Below are 15,542 nucleotides of genomic sequence, written 5' to 3' on the forward strand. Positions count from 1 at the left end.
TGTGGCAAAAGCAAGGACGATGTTACGAAGCCACAGTGTTAAACTGTTTCTGTTGCAGGATTTGCATTTCCGTGCAAAGGAATCCTTGTGCAGCGATATGGTAGACAGTAATCTGGATGCATCGGCAAAGCGTGATGCGCGCGGCACGGTCGTAACGCGTCGAGGTGTGTTGGCCACGAACGGGCGCAGGCGTCGTGCCCAGGTACGTTCGTCAGTCGTCGGCCGAACTTGAAACGCACGGTTTCGTGTTCTCGTCGCGGAGCAATTACGACTGTCCTCGCGCCAAAACGTCGACACACCTACATACCTCTACCCTTTCACTATCTGGCGCTTGCGGGTGCATCGATCAATCGTCAACGATTCGCGTGTCATCGTACGTCATCCAAAGCGTCTTCGCTGAATCGTCTAATTTTCGCGTGTCTCTCCGATCGCAAGTTCGTTTCTCATTGTTCGTGATCGGTCTGTGTTTCGGATTTGCAGCAAATCTGTCGTACGTACGTACAAAGTTCCCGTGCACTACGACACGCGTAAACTAAAACAACGTGATTACGAGTAGCTCGTGTGTACTCTTGCTCGGTATACGCTTGCAAGTCGTGTCTGTGTCGTTATAATATTTTATTTTTCTTTTTACACCTTTGTTCAATGTCCTTCGAGGACGACGCATACCATCCGATAATCTATCGAAGACCATCGGATTTCATCCTCGCATGCCGTTTTGCATACACGTATATCGTCACATAAATTTTTGTGCCCATTCGAAACTCAATCGAGAACAATGTCTGTAGGTCGAAAGAATTTCATTCCCGTTGCAATTTCATTGCTTTCACGATCCATTTGCCTCTTCCGATCCATCGACCAATCATTGCGTCAGAAAATATATGCGTTAAGCTATTTGACTGTTGGTGAAATAGTAGCATTTACGATGCTCGTATTTCAAAATTCCATTTCTAATCCTAGCAGATATATTGGAGCGAGGCTTTTCAAATGAATTTAGTTTACTACTACTGGATTCTATTCTCTTTACAATGGTCTTAAATACGACACGCGTTTCGTTGCTGCCTCGTAAATGCATTTATATCCGTAATCAGTGACTAATTGAATCTCTTGTACAGAGTGCAACCGAATCTGCATAGGCGTTGCTAGTTTCAGTGAAATTAATCGGATCACAACTATCGTACAACGCGCGGACACGCTTTCTCGTAGATAAGAAACGTTCTCGTTTTATTCCAATGCCGTTGCTTTCTTTTTACTACATCTAAATTATTATACATCACAAGCCTACGTTTATCTCTTTTCCTTCGTTCGTTCTGATTATTTTATTTGCGCATTCTTCTCTTTCCTTTCATAGTAGCGATAATTTTACGTTTCTAGAATCAAATGCAAGAAATATTCGATTGCATTTGGAAAGCTAATAAGACGTTAGATGCATAAAAGTTTCATACGGAATTTGCTCCGACGAACGAAAAACACAGGTTGCAACACATGCGAAGAATGATGCTTGTTCGAAGTACGGCTCACGATTTCGTCGAACGATAAGTGGTAAGAGCTTCTATCGGACATAGTCCAAAATTCATTGTATGTACAAACTTGCTTAACTGATTTTGCTCCATCGATTCCGTATCTTCCGATTTCTGTCCTACGTTTCCTCTCGTCAACGATCGAAAATTCGCCTTAGAAAATTATTACCAAGTCTAAAATCTCAAAGGATTGTATTTAATGTAGAAAAACGCGAATTTTTGGACCATAATTAGCTTCGAAATGCAGTCCCTCCAACACTCGAGTTACCGCATCGGCGGCTTTGCACCGCTAGTTACCTCCTTCGACATTATGACACCGCAATTACACGAACAGTAAACTTTATACCACAAATTACAACGACGCAGAGATAGACGAGACAACTTTGACGCCATAGCTGTGCAGCCGGAGATAACTAGGTACATAGAACGTTTATATCAATTTCTTCCCAAGGTGTACGTAATCCATAACGATTCGATCTCGCTGAATTGATCGCTTTCGCTGTAATCCATCGAACGATGCAATGGTAGTAATGACGGAATTTTAAACGATTCTAAATGACATTCGTTTTCGCAGTCTTGAATACATCAGTTTCAATTCACCTCGAATCAATCGAGATATAAAATATAACTCGACGGATTTTACATTTTATCATTTTAACAGTGTTGCACGGATAAATCGCAAATGACAGACAAAGGAAATACCACGTCCTACGATAACAAGGAATCGAACAATCCAACGCTCGAGAGAGCTTTACTAAAGAAAAATTAACGCGTGACTATATTTTATTTTACTTGCTGTATAAAGCGAGCGTAAAATACGTCACATTTTCCGACACAAGAGTGTCGTATAATTTAATAACGCAGACCCAATGTTCCTTACGTGCCTGGATTTCTATTCTATTCTATATACATAAGTTCTCTCGACGACGAACGGTAAACTTCCGCCAGACAGTTCTACGACGAATAGTTCTACTCAACGTTTTATTATTTTAAAGACTATTAAACTGAGATACGTATACATATATATGTATAACTTGTGGTGGCGATGCAATCGCAATTCTTCGCGATGAAAAGTTTTCAATAAAGCTTTAGCGATGAAAAATCTATACAACGTGCGCCAAGTGCGATTCTTTTGTTAGACTGTATGGTTGAAATTCGGTTAAGATGTCATCGTTGCGTTTCGTGCATTTATTCCCTAATCCCATTGAATGTTCGACGTTCAAGATAAAAGCACAAGCAAAAACATCCAGCAAGCTCGACAGCTGCGTTTAGACCCGTGGCTTTGTTTCCTCCTGCTCGGAAAAAGAGGACGATCCTCTTCTAATCGCACCAAGCAAACCGTCCGTCATTCTCATGCTCGACTGAATTGCGGCCGGGGAAAAACTCAAAACCGAGGTTCGGCTCAAGAAAGGGAAACAAAACCGACCGTAATCTATGAAATCCCGAGGATCTTTGCCAACGTTGCGTTTTATTAGAATCGTTTACTCACGAGATCGCCAAGATTTAGTCCAAGAATATATGCGATACTCGCAATCGCAATTGATTCGAAAAAGAGAAACGCTTTTGAATTCGCCTTTTAAATATTAAATAAAGAAAGCACGTGTTAACCTACAATAATGTCAAAGGGCAACCGTTCGAATAAGCAATCACTTCCTCTTTTCCTTTAACGCACAATTCTTTCCTACTGCATTTATTTATTTATTTGTTTAGTAGAAAATTTAAATAAATTGGAACTATCTGTTTGCGCTGTTCGACGAGCAAAGTACAATTATGTATTGTACTTTTCATATTGTTCTAACAGAGCTTTCCCTGAAAAGAAAAGAATTGGATATGAATCGTGCATTCGTGTTTCGTGCAACAATGCGTGATCGATTGTCGGAAAATAAGATAGCTTCGGATAGCGTCGAATTGAAACGCTCGGCCGAACAGTTTCCGCGCGATTATCGTATCGCGTGGACCGTCAATTTCCCAAACTATACGAGACTACGTTCTCTGGTCGCGTTCAACAGAAAAATACCGAACGGATTCGGTGTTTCGTTTCATTTCAGTGTGTTAATAAATCACCATGTAGAATCGCCTTTCCGCGATTTCTTCTCTCCAACGACAAGATGTAGGAACGAATAAAAGAAAACAAGGAATAATAAGAACTCGAAATAAAATATACGACTAAACCAAGACCGGTTTAAAACGTTATCGATCGTCCGTCGTATCATTGAGTATTCTCGCTTCGATAGACGCATATATAGCGCGATAATTGGCAGACCATTGGACGACAAAGCAACGCAAGGTCGGTGAACGAAACTCGCGGCGCGTTCTTTACGAGAGAAAGGAGAGGAAATTCGCGAAGAAACGAGAAAATGTTGAAATGAGCAGAAAATAAGTATACGTGACTGTAAAGGAACAAAAGCAGAGCACGATGCGACTGACTCCTCGTTGACGCCGCATTTTCGCCTGTATCGGCTAGCTAAAATGCAAAAGAGTGAACCTCGTAGAGAAAGAACAGGCAGGAAAAGCTCGAAGGAAGTGGATATTTCGCCTGGAGAAAATTTGAATAAAATCAGCGGGATAGTAGTTTCCTCTTTGGTCTTTCTCTTTCTTTCGTGCCTGTTCCGCCCACCACTACCGACTTCCTGTCTTCCTTCCACCTCCCTTTGCGCTCGCTAAAGAAATGCAAGTTTAGCGCTGAAAACTCGTAAAAAGCCTTGGCCACGCCGAGCTACCGCAAGCTCTTCGTTGTCACAGCACCTGCGGTCCAAATATCGACTGTCCTTCCCTTCTTCCTTGATATTCAACTGTTCACGCAGCCAGACTTTGCCTTTACTTTTTCTTCATTCCCACCGTGGCAACGTTTTGCGAATTCCGCTGATCATGCTGATCGCTGGACTGATCTAGAAAGGGCTAAACAAAAACTTTTCGCAGTCGTCGTCGTCGTCGTTTGCTCGAATCACTGCCCGGTCCCTTGACTGAAATATTAATCACGATGTATTGTACATACATGATACGTATGTATACGTCAGCCCGATAATGAAATTGCAATTATCAAGTTCGTAACAACATTTCTCAATTCAATTGTCAAAAGGAAGAAGAAGTTTCCTTATATAGTGCTCCCTCGAATAACCCCGGGGTTAAGCACATCGGCTAACTGCGTAGAGCGAAATTCGCGTGGTTTCGGAGTCCTCCTCCCCCTCCTCTTTCCCTCAACCAACGAAAAACCTGAAGTAGATGCTCACGTACATATATACACAAGTTTATATTTTTCCAATGCACGTGCCTATGCCTGTATATTCACTCGTTGTATTCTTCACTGTACCGTGTGTAAGACGATTTGATGCCAACTGTTTTCCTGAAATTGCTGCTGTATGCATCGAGCAGCAACATCGAATTCGAACAATTGACAAACTGTTTGAAAAAATAGAAGGTACGAATTCATTTGTTTTTACACGTGCATACAATGAAACTGCGACTATGCAGTTCGCAGTGTCACCGTTTCTTGCATGCACGGGCAATTTGCGAGGAATTAGTTCGCACGAACGCATTTACCTCCGTTCTTCTTAGCCTCTGCTATTCGCCATGATAAAGTAAAGATATATTAAATAAATTGATGCGAAATAAATATAAAAAGGAAAAAATGAAATTTGTCAACGAGAAGACCCGCGTGTAATCGAAGCCGCCTTCTTCGCTGTCTTTCCTATTTTAACCGGGAAACTGTAGTCGCAAGAGAAGAATTCGTGCGCAGCAAATATTTTCGCCTACTTCTAAAGCGAAGCCATAGTCTCTGTTACACACGTCCTCGCGAAATCAGTTTTTCCGCAATCGTTTCGCCTCATTTTTCCAGTATTCTTATTCCCTTTGATGTCAAACGTGGCACTTTCTTATCTATTTTCGATTTTCCGCTTTTTATTGTTTTCATGACGTCCGATAGCGTTCTATGCACGAAACGAGTCCCATTGTACAGATTCGTGTACATGAAAATGTTATCGTCTTCACGCGCGACTAAAAACACGACTAAACATGATGACACGAGTAAGGCAGGATATTAACAGCGAGCAAAGGGACCGAGATTGATTAACCTTCGAATTAAGCATTGTCGTATAACAAGCTCGTACCACATTGCCAGTTTCGACTGTCGATTTTCCGGCTAATTCTGTACGGCACCGTACGAGAGTACATCGTACCAGGTAATTCCAACCGAGTTGAGTAAAGACTTTTGGCCCTGCTCCTTCATTTGCGAAAACCTGCCAAAATTACGTAGTAGAACGACTATCTAACGTACAGTTTTCAACAGGCGCATGCAACGATCATTTTCTCTGGAATATTCCTTATCTGTCCAATATCCAAGTGGAATATTTCATTTCCTTGGGTTTTGTACTTCCGTTCCGGATTCAGCTCAGCCATCGTTTAAGTCACCCTCTCGATAACCACGTATACGAGATCGTATTCTACACGCGGTCCGAATCATTCTCCAAGCACTTCTGTCCTCCGCACTCGCCATTCGGAGCAAGAAATCTGCAAAAAAATTGCCGCATTCTACCACGGATTTCGTTATTCGACCAAATGCACCTTGCCAAAACGATCTTTGAAATAGGAAACTAGTTTTATCGAAAATTTTCTTCCCCCTACGATTTTTCTCTTCGCTGCGCAATCGCATTTACATATTTATCGCGAGCGACGCGTTTCGAACCGATGTCAAAACATTTCAAAGACACCCTTGTGCCTTCCATCGAAATCGCGACTGTAACACAATATCTACGGGTGTAAACGTTATCCGGCCACGTAACGCGACTAATTAAAACGAAATACAACATCGATATTAACAATAGTTCGAGCGAAACGAAAGATCGGTCAACGTTATACGATCGCTTTAATTCCACTTGCTGTAGACAGCGATCGATTGAAATAGAAAGACGACGTGATACGTAGTTCGTATGAGACAACAGAGAAGCGATATAGTGTCAATACATTTTTCTACAACAAACATCGGGCGAAAATTAAAATATCTAAACGCTCGATAGTTGAGCCGATCGATTCGATGGATCAGTCACAAGTAGAATAAAATCGTGTAGAGTCGAGTAGAGTCGAGTCAGTAGGTTCGTGTTTCCCCCTCGAACTCATCGATCTCGACTGCGAGATACTTCCTTATCTCGCACGAACTCGTTAATAACGTCAGATCCGTATAAACGACATTAAAGCAAAGAATCCGTAGGAACGTATCAACCCCTCCGATCTGACGGTGCTGCCATTCCGAGGGATTGTACGTTCGGAGAGGGTCAGCTGGTATGCGTACGCAAAATTGCGCACAATCCGTTTTAACTCCGAGCAAGAGAGATCAGTATCTCGGTTCTATTATCAGAAATAGCATCTGCAATGGGGAATCGGTGCTTCGATGGCCAGTCAGCTCACCTAAAACACGGCAACGGAACGGTGCATCGATAACAGGTAGTACATCGGTCTTACGTGAAAAGATTTCATTTAAAGATAATGGCTATTGTTGACTGATATGTCTTATCAACCAGAAATCCTGCAGCTCGGAACAACGGACGTGTTTTGGAGCTTTTCAAAATTTTCACCAGCAAGGTGTTCGCATGCTTCAAAAAAAAAACCCCCTGCTGGCTATAAACGGTACTGGCGGAAAAAAACCGATTTCTAAAATGGGCTTCGATGCAAGCGAAACGATCTAAATATTTCAGTTTCATTTTTCTCGACGATCCCGATCTTTAAAATCGTAAAACGCGTTACACGAAACTGACCATTACGTAAAGCCAAAGAGCACCGGCTGCGGCTACCAAAAAAAGAATTAGAAAGAGGGAAAAATATTTTGTTCTATGCTATCGATTTTCGGTGCGGGCGATGAGCTAAAAAAATAACAACTTGCAGCATCGCATTGCTTTCGCGTTTTTACGTCGACGGATGGTCTCGGCAAAGGGCATTCAAACTCGTTCTACTGAAGTCCGATAAACGAGAAGTACCTTGTCGGCAGATGGTTGGACAGGGGAGCGCGATTCAGAGCGAAAAACAATAGACAAATTGAAACGTTTAATAAACCACGTGAAACCTCGGCCACTAACTTCGTTTACTGCAACCTGACACGGAACAATCTATGTATCTGTTACCTGTTACCAACAAGAATTTCACCACGAAACTCCAACCAGTTCGTTCGATCGATTAAATTGATCATCCAGAAGCTAAAACGTTTGATCAATTTCGTGGGCATTCTGTCACTTGCAGACTATGTATTAATAGCATTAATGTTACCTTGTCAGAGAAAAACGGGGAACAAACATCTGCCAAAGGGTAGCGTCATAACGATTATTCATAATTTGTTGTAACGAAAGCATGTTCACGGTTTTTACAAAATTTCAAAAGAGGCAGAGTTATTAACGAGGCATTATCCGTCGCACTGGAAATAATTTTAACAGGAATTAGACATTCTTGAACATCTCGTCGGTCGCATTTTACGTCACGCCGAATTTTCGAATAACAATGCTGCGCGAACATCGTCAGCCTGGTCCTCTATTGCGGAAGTAACGTCAAAATGCAGATGACCGAATATCACGCCGCTAATTGCGCTCTTTTCACCGGCAAAATTCCGGTAGCGCATGGTTCGACGGAACGAAGGTGAAAATAACGATGGTCGAATGAAACGAACAACCGCGAATCCGGGCAATTATAATCGATGCATAGTGGTATGCCATAGCTCGCAACGATCGGTGAGTAGCGAACAGCTAGTAGTGGATTAATTGAATCGACCGTAAATTGCAATCGACGAAGTTGCAGGGAAATTTGCAGGGTGCGCGCGATATGTCACATATCCGCGTCGCGTAATACGCGCGCAACTACGTACGTGAAATACCACGACTCTATATTCGGAACTTATTTGAACGTAGACATGGACAGATGCGTGCTTATCGAGTTGTCCACTGGATCATCGTATAATAACCAACCGCGTCAAGACAAATATGCGGTGAGCAAGTTTTGACGCGAGCTACTGCGCCCATATTTGCGTTCGATTTTACCTCCTGTTGTAACCGCAGACTTCCGCTTTTCACGTCGCACGTCCATATACCGATTGATCTATCAGCGTCACTATCCCATTACCGATAGTCTATTTTTCTTCCCATCCTGAGAATCTGTTTCTTCTCGACTGCTATATACAATATACACATATATCTGATTGCAATAACGAGTTTAAAAGCCGATTTCTCATTCTCCTCGATTAAACACTGATCAGCCTGGCACCGAGAAATCACGATTTTCGTTCAGCCTTCTCCTGTCCGGGTCGCTTCGAACATGCTTCTTTGAAAGTAGATAGCAGGCAAAGTCTGCTACCCATTGACAGAACCTGCTTCGAAGCTTTCTCTATTCGTTACGTCAAATGTGACGTCGTCCCTTAAATTATGTTCAATTGATCGTCTATTTCTAGTTGAATCATTGGTGTCGGCATAAAGTTTTCAGTAGCCAAAGACAAACAGGCAAAGCCCTGTGCAAGTCCAGTGGAACTCAACACCTGCCCCTAGCGACAAATTATCGTCCTCCGTTAGCGGAACGATTTAATACTCGATTTAGGGAAGGACCGTTACTTGGGCGCAACCCGCCATTAGCCCGACCGACCGTGGCCGAACTTTATGGTACCAACGACGATGAATAATGGCGCTGCAGAAAATCGTTAGCTTGCCATTAACGGACGTCTCGGTAGGAAATCCTGCTGGTAAACACTCGTAAACCAGACATTCGGGATCTTGATAATGGATATCGGATCGCGGACCCATCGAACATATGTAAAGTTCTCTGTCGAATCGTTTCCACGATCGTCTGATCTTATGGTCGATTACTACATATTCCGTTCGATTCGATAAATCGTACGATCAAACACCAAGTTATACACATGCACATACGTGCTACGTACCTACATTCATGGAGCATACGACGCTCTTAAATTATTCTGAATTCTGATACGAATACCCGTTATATCAGCCATATATTTGATAGCGGCGAAAATAGCAACGATCACAAATACCGTACTGTCGACAAACTTTCATCAATAATCTGTAAATAACGGAAAAGGCAAAGTTCTGATAAAAAAGAAGAAGCTTTGAAAGAAAGCAACGATCACGTTCAACGGTGGAATTTTCGATATCGAAGGTAGAAAGTTTCGCACAGAGAGCAAACCGCAACAAGAAGGGGACAAAGCGGAGGCAAAAGGAAGAAAGGAATGAAAAAAACGGCAGCGAAGAAAGCAATCGTCCCGTAAATCAGTTAGAAACGGTAGAAGAAAACGTCGGAACGCAGGTAGCTTCCTTCCGGCACGTGCGGCCGAGAAAAATTTTCAAGCGAGCTTTCGGCTTCGAACGATTCGTCGTAAGTTCAATCAAGAAAATTGCAACGAATCCAATTTGATGATTGGCGACCATTTTTATTGTTCTTATCTCGCTTACCTATATCACGTTCTAGCCAAGCGATTTCGCGATAAACCAAATTTATTCCTTTTGCCTTTCTCGACATGCCTGAACGAATACGCAACGATAAAACTAACGTAAAGCAGAGAACTTAAACTATGTGGCTAGGAAAAAGGGAATCTGAGGCGAGAGAAAATTGTAGTAAATACGAAGCTTTCGAACAAACTAAGAATCATAGGTGCTGGTGAAACGCCAGAGAAACAGCGTCGATTATCTTCTGAAATAAGAATAAACATTTTTAAATGGATTGGACTTTGCAATTTTTGAAAGAATAAGAAAATACAAGTTAAAGAGGCGCAAGAGGAAGGAGATAATGAAACGAGATTAATCGATATACGTCGTAACGATGTTTCTATTAACTTTATAATTTTAGAGAAATCAGTACGAATTTAACATTCTCATATTTGTAGCCATGTACATCAAAATAAATATACGATTTATTATTCAACCTCTGCGCCGTACACGCAACTAGTTCTCATTTTTCTGACTTTCGTAAGAGACGGAAGCTTTATTCCTCGAAAATATGTTTAAACTGAAGCTTCGCAAAAATTTCACGACGTCATGCGTACTTACGAGCGATAATTTACCGAATGTACAAAAATATTGGCATTGTTGATATAATGCACGACAACCTAGTGTTTTTAATTTCGTATTAGATTCGCTACTACTGTAATAATTTTGCAGCATGGTTTTACTTAATCATAATAAGCACGATGCGTTGCACTGCCAGCGGCAGAATTCCCGGACCAATTTACGGCATGTTTCCTCCGAATAACCTGTATTTGTTGTGTCTTTTCTTCCTGTATGCCCTCCTCTCCCTCCCTCCCCCCTCTCTCTCTCGCTTTGTTTCGTTTTTCGAATCCGTTCTGCTTCCCGTGTTTTCTGCTTTTTCCCAATAATTATGCTTCCCGAACCAACAATTTTTGCGTACTCCTAAACTCTAATACTTATCGAAAAATAAATTTGTCTTTTTTTCTTCTTCTGTCGATTTGAATTAAATTTCGACGATTCTCAATAGCAGGTTGCGTTTTGAAGTTCAACAAATTCTGTCCACTCTTTGTACATTCACAAGTTCTCGTTCACAAGTTTCTATATGTAATTATAACTGTAATTAAGTTTTGCCCTGTTTCGTTCCCTCGTTACGGCAAGAATCACTAGAAATTCTCTTTGAAGTCGGGTTCAAGATCTGGACAATCAAACTATCACTTTCTTGGCGTTATGTGTTCACGTAACAGAATTACGGCGTATCTGCGAATACATACGAACTATTGAAAAATGAACGAAATGGTCGCGTGGTTTAAAGTTGAGAACAGCGCAACGACTACCGTCAGTACCATTACCGTCAGTCAGTACCAAAGAAACAGAGCTTAGCGGAGCATGCGTAAAAAGCGTAAAAATCGGTAGAAAACATTAGCAAACGATGGCAAGACTTGTCGCGGAGGACTGGAACGCGGAGAGTCGTAGAGTTCAAGCGTTTACATGAGCGTTATCTTCATCGAGATTTATTGATCGATGCACTCTACTTCCGCGACCCATCCTACTCACATGGGATTTCAACCATGTTTCTCTCTCTTCCTCTACTTTACTCTCTACCCTTATATCTACCCTCATCGTATCTATTCGACTCTATCTCCTCTTCCTCCCTCGTACCTGTTTCTCTCGCGGGTCGGGTATTCGATTGGGGTCAGGCACTTGGATTTCACACGATCTATAATGCAGGCCTTTCGAATGGGATAGAGATAGAATACCGAAAAGGCTACAATGAGCACACGCTCGAAAAATGGCAATGGAATACGCGGCGTGAAGGAAGCTACAGCCTGAAGTTTCAAAAGCGTAGCATAAGATCCGACGGGCACGAAAATCCAAGGCAAAGCGTCGGCGCGCCGCGCCACAGTCTGTCAAACCGCTCGAAAAATTTCAAGTTCGCTTTCGTACATAAATGTCTTAGTTCGTCGTATAATCGAGAGATGACTCGTTTACTGAGAGTTTGGTTACCTGGTTAATCACTGCAAAAGCAACGAAAATGGATCATCGTCGACAGACGCTCGAAAAAGATATCGCGTAAAGAGCGTGTAGCATCGTGACTAAACTCGAGCAATCGAGCTGATGATGTTTCACCTGTTTCGTTAAAAAATTGATACGATTCAGTTTTGATTCCAGTTTCGATTCCAATCCAGCTATATATATGCAGATAGTTCCTACTTCCCTTTCAACGAATTCGACTTGCTTTTCTTTGGACGCGTTACGTCTACCATGAGCATTTTCTGCAAACTACGTGCTCAAGTATATACACTAATAGGAGGTTTTAATACGTTTAGAGGAGATACATCGTGCAATGTAACTTTGAAAATGTCGCACAGTTTAGAACGGGACCGAGTTTACCCCAGCTCCGTAATCCCAGCGGCCGTTCCCTAATACGTCGGTCGAAGCCGACCGCAACACCAGACGTCGAGTTTGGCATTACAAGCACTAAATCCCGTCAAACCTATCAGCTCTTGGTTCCACATTCTCCTCCATCCTCTAACTACGTTCCTATATCCGTGTCTCCTCTTTCGTTCATACGCACGTGAAATCCCTCCAATTCCGACATTTTTCGTGAACCTCTTTCTTTTTATTCTCGACTCCAACTAATACCTCTAACAGCAACCATTGCAAATATTTGACACAAATATTAGAATTGCAAAAAAATGATAAATCGTAAATCTGAATATTTCCATACTTTCAAAATGGCTAACGTTCGACACCCTTTAAAACCTAATAAATCGAATTGAATCGATTCGCGCGTACTAGGAAAACGTGGGAGTTTGATTAGCCAGTGGATAACGAACAAGGGGTTTCACGTCGGATTCTGTGCCATGATTCATCAGCCTTTCAAGAATGATGAAGAGAGGTACGCGCTCTATCCTATTCCCCTCTCTCGTTTCGATGTCCCTTCTTCGATCGGACGAAAGAGCGGGCGAAAGAAAGGACACGGAAAAGGGAAAAGAGAATCAAGGAAAACACCGTACGCTCGGCTTAAGCCAAGAATTCGTCTCTTCTTTGGACGTCTTTCATTCTCTCGTCCATTCGTCGGTGCTGCAATCTCGAGAGCTCACCTTACCACGTTTGACATTGATAGGGTACGCGTACAACCTTTCACTCTTCCATGTCCCAAGGAATTTAAGGAGAGAAAAAGTCGATGGAGTAGGGAAAAAGAATAGTAAGGAACGGCATCTTTCGCGTGGCATCGCTTGTCGAATAAAATGCTGCTTTTTTCCTAGGACATATTGGAGCCCGACGAGACCTTACGCGAGTATACAAGTGTTAAGAAACAAGTAGGAGAACTGGAAATAAATACGACTTTGCGGAAAGAAGAATAAATATGAGAGAAATAACGTATTTGATAGCAAGTTCGTCGATGATTGTGCCTCGCATATTTCTTCACACGCATACAGATCGTTTGTTATTTTTTTAATCGTAGCACATCCGACATTGGTATCGTCATATCATAATTTTTAATTAATCAACGTATATTTATATGTTCCGTAAATACGAAGTTGTGGATAAAAAATTGTGATAACGAGGAGTCCTTAGCGATGAAATAATTAACGATCGTAGCAAGGGCCGTATCCACGTAGCAATGTGTTTCAATTGATCAGCTTGTTCAATTCGATCGCCAAACTAATGTAGAACGCACACGATTCGAAAAATAAACGTCGATGATCGGACATACGAAACGTCACTTGGTGTACTTTACGTACTGCTTACAGATTGTATGGATGATCATTGCAGTTCGTAAGTCCATTAATTTTTTTTTCTTTTTTTTTATAACCTTCGGTCGAGTATATGTGCTATATACGTAAAGAAGCTCGCAGCATCGATTCTCCACGCGGAACTCGGTTCTACCAACATCGGAAACGGTCAACGATTATTCGCCGATGTATTCAGCGATTTGAAAGTCGTCGAACTTAAACTACTTCATTTTGTTACTTTTACTACATATTTCCCCAGTTCTCTGGTTTTGTTTTCATTTCACCATCTTCCTGTTCCTACAGTGTCTAATGCGTCCTTGCGCAAATGGAGGAGAACGAAGGGACGGAAAGAAACGGTAAAACTTGAACGACGAAAGTTTTCTCAGTACAATACAATGCAATGCGATAGGATAGGATACGATACGGTACGATACGATACGATACGATACGATACGATACGATACGGTACAGTACGATACGGTACGATACGATAAGATGGAAAAATTAGAAGCGGAAGACTGCTCAAGTGGAAGTCAGCTCATATTGCTTTCCCAAAACAATACTGAACGAAAATGAGTCATAAAAAATTTCAATCGTTTCATAACGTGACTACACTGGTATCGAAGGTAATGACAAATTATAGTGACCACGAATGAAGGATCAATAAAGTGCCTATGTACCAATTGTACATTTCGTCGGAATTGTTACGTGAATGCTGCTACTTGATTCGTTCTATTCGTCAATACACCATGACGTACCGACCACAGTGCACCTTCATAGGTACTATAAACTCAGTATTTGGGTCAAGAATCGAAGAAACGCTTGCACGTAGGAAAAAAGTCGATATCGACGAAAAAGATATCGAAACGATCGCTAAGTCGCGTACAAAGGAGTGAAGAAAACACGACAGAAGGAATAGAATCATCATTTTGGAACGATGGTCTGATAAAGGTCGATTTACTATATACTTTTGCTATACAATATGAAGCATCACGTAACGGCAACCTCACGTACCGGTCGGTGGCGGATAGTGTGAACTGTCTCGTTTAAAACGCATTGTTTCAATGTTTTGTTGTGTCGGTGCCAAACGTAACGCAACGTATAGGAACGGAACCGATCCGCTACACTATACATATAGGAACAGTCCTATCTTATTGACCGCAAAAATGTTTGTCGGAACGGAACCGTACCGTAACAGTGCTGTATCGGAACGGAGATGTAAATCCGCCTTAATTCGTTCCAATGAAAAGACGTATTATCTTTTTTTTTATTTGAATGAATTCCACAATGAGTTTCACAATCAATTCTCATTGAGAATTATAAGTAAATTTTCCTGGCGTGGTACTATGTCGTGTTTAATAAGTGTTTATCGCATGTTTGATTCTAGTTGAATCTAATGCTTAAATCTAAAGGGTAATGTCTTTTTAGCCTGCGGATCTGATCCGACGTGTCAAATAATCGACTAACTAGTGGGTTTTGGTGGTTGTTAACTCTTCTGTTTTATCTATTACCGAATTTGGATATTTCTTCTTTGACTGTGGGTATCTTGAGGTCGCGATGTATTGTTTCGTTGGTAACATACCAAGGTGCATCTATTAAGGCTCTTAGAGTTTTCGATTGGAAGACGTATTATGATTGTATACTTCATCGTGCGAGTTGTATTTCATCTATTACATGACTGATTTCACAGAAGTGGGAATCTCTCACGTTCCAACACTCTTGAAAATGTTAAATTGTATTATATTTGATATACGGATAACCGTAACTTTATAGACAAATTATGTGGAAGTATGAATTTAATTTATTTATATTAAAAAATTACCTCTTGTACGTGAAATTGT

General features: G+C 41.5%; 1 protein-coding gene across 11 annotated transcripts in view; it reads left to right on the plus strand.

Moving 5' to 3' along the window:
- The first annotated feature begins 228 nt into the window (after positions 1 to 228).
- LOC122570672 (zwei Ig domain protein zig-8-like) overlaps positions 229 to 15,542 on the plus strand; it is a 33,941-nt gene continuing 18,627 nt past the window's right edge. The window contains exons 1-3 of one of the 11 annotated variants that reach the window (XM_043733292.1): positions 229 to 576; positions 1,372 to 1,539; positions 1,723 to 1,934. The gene's annotated coding sequence lies outside the window, so the exon portion shown is untranslated. The other 10 variants (XM_043733284.1, XM_043733286.1, XM_043733288.1 and 7 more) reach the window with 10 other exon arrangements.

Source organism: Bombus pyrosoma, linkage group LG9 (assembly GCF_014825855.1).
Source record: "Bombus pyrosoma isolate SC7728 linkage group LG9, ASM1482585v1, whole genome shotgun sequence".
Lineage (NCBI taxonomy): Eukaryota > Metazoa > Arthropoda > Insecta > Hymenoptera > Apidae > Bombus > Bombus pyrosoma.